Below are 1,926 nucleotides of genomic sequence, written 5' to 3'. Positions count from 1 at the left end.
ACCGTAAATAAAAAGGTTTACTGTTATTTAGTTTGGTTCAAAACCTACAAAATCTTTATTGCTTTCACTGTAATTTATTTTTTTATTATTTAGGGAGCATCATAGATAGTTATGTTTTTAAAAGAAAAAAAAACTACTATTGTTATAAATAACACATTCAATTGAACTAAACTATGCATGCCTATTTAAATATATTTATACATGGCTTGTGTATATACATATATATTATTCATACCTTTGGTGTATAGGACGCAAGCAGATTTTGACATCAAATTTTGGGGTAAAAAAGTGCGTCTTATACACCCGAAAAATACGGTAATTTATAAGGAGAACAATTGTAGAAAATGCGTACATACACTACCACCTCTTATAAATTGGAAATGACTTGGCCAACCTCTAAGAACTTCTGATACGATTGGTTTCAAAAATTTTCACAAGAAGCATGGAGTCACTTAAGTGATAAAGTGAGCTATAGATAGTGCTTTAAGCGTTACGTTCAAAGCTTGACCATGCTAATATAATGCAAGCATGAAATTAGAAAATAAAGAAATACTAATATCGCTGGTTTGATCATCTTCCACCAGGGGCACTGCTTGTAAGAAATTATTAACCTCTTCATTTCATTTAACAGGAAATTGACTGTGGGTACAACATGTTATAACCATTTATAGCTTTCAAATCCAAGAATGATTCTTAAACATATTAATCTTTTGCGCCCCCCCCAAAAAAAAAGCAAAAAAACAACAACAAACAAACACGCTAATGTAATAAGTTAACAATGTTCCACTTTGCCAACATTTAATTAACATTGTCTGGTCCTACGTAAAAAATGTAAAATAAATTATAATAACTATATATACTCATCAATGAAGAAAATTCGTATACGATGAACTTTCATAAATGTACTTATTTAAGTTTTATTATATTAAAAATATCAACATTAGCTAAGTTTAGGGAAAACTTTGAACACGGTTTCATGCCTTGTGCATGAAAAAAAAAATCTATGTGTATACATTCCATGGTATACATTTATATCGTAATGCCCAACGCCGTATTAAGCTTCTAATTCAATTGTTCGTAACTCGTTGAGCTAGCATATGCCATAATACAGTCTAGTCATTAAGAAACAAGATTGGTTACGTCCAAACACAAAAATCGCGTACATTTCTATAAGATTGAAAACTCAATAAATAAATAAATAAAACCTTTAGATTATAATCACTAGAAGGCATCGTACATTAATAATTCACGAAGTGCCGGTTTTCAATAATCGTACGTTGTCTGAGCTTTCATGTATAAGGCGTGGAAGTCACGTACAAATAAGAACGCCAAAAATATTTATTGCAGAAGTTGCGTTCCCTCAGAGGTAGTAAGAATCCTGAACTACTTAACTCTCTACACCATCTCCAAATTAATAAATAACGTACTACACAAAAACGTACGGATAAATAAAACATAAGAGCTTTCACTTGCTAAAAAAAAATAGATTTTTAATTGTTTAGTGCAAAGCCATTCTATGGGGTATCTGTAGCCTACCCACCGCGGGTATCGAAACCTGATTTTTAGCGTTATAAGCCTTCAGACTTACCACCGAGCCACCGGGGACTCAAGAGAATATAAATGATTTCACGAAATGTATTTTTCGAATGCACGTATTAATGAGAAAAAAATAATTAGAGAGTATTTTCTATAAACTATCACTTGTTTTCAATATTCGTTTCATGAATATTTGAGATTGTTATTTAAGTATTAAAGAAGAATTTCCATACCTATTACTGATACTTGAATAATATTTGTAATTATTTTTCTAACGCATTTATTAATGAGTGAGAATAGTTTGTTTTTTAAATTTCGCGCAAAGCTCCACGAGGGCTATCTGCGCTAGCCGTCCCTAATTTAGCAGTGTAAGACTAGAGGGAAGGCAGC

The 1,926-nt window shown here is 31.6% G+C and overlaps 1 protein-coding gene across 10 annotated transcripts in view; it reads right to left on the bottom strand.

Moving 5' to 3' along the window:
* LOC106464952 (vinexin-like) overlaps nucleotides 1–1,926 on the bottom strand; it is a 214,069-nt gene that overhangs the window by 143,842 nt on the left and 68,301 nt on the right. The window lies entirely within an intron of this gene.

The sequence above is a fragment of the Limulus polyphemus genome, unplaced genomic scaffold (genome assembly GCF_000517525.1).
Source record: "Limulus polyphemus unplaced genomic scaffold, Limulus_polyphemus-2.1.2 Scaffold1, whole genome shotgun sequence".
Taxonomy (NCBI): Eukaryota; Metazoa; Arthropoda; class Merostomata; order Xiphosura; family Limulidae; genus Limulus; species Limulus polyphemus.
The sequence above is the reverse complement of the archived record's forward strand: the minus strand, read 5'-3'. Positions and strand labels throughout refer to the sequence as shown.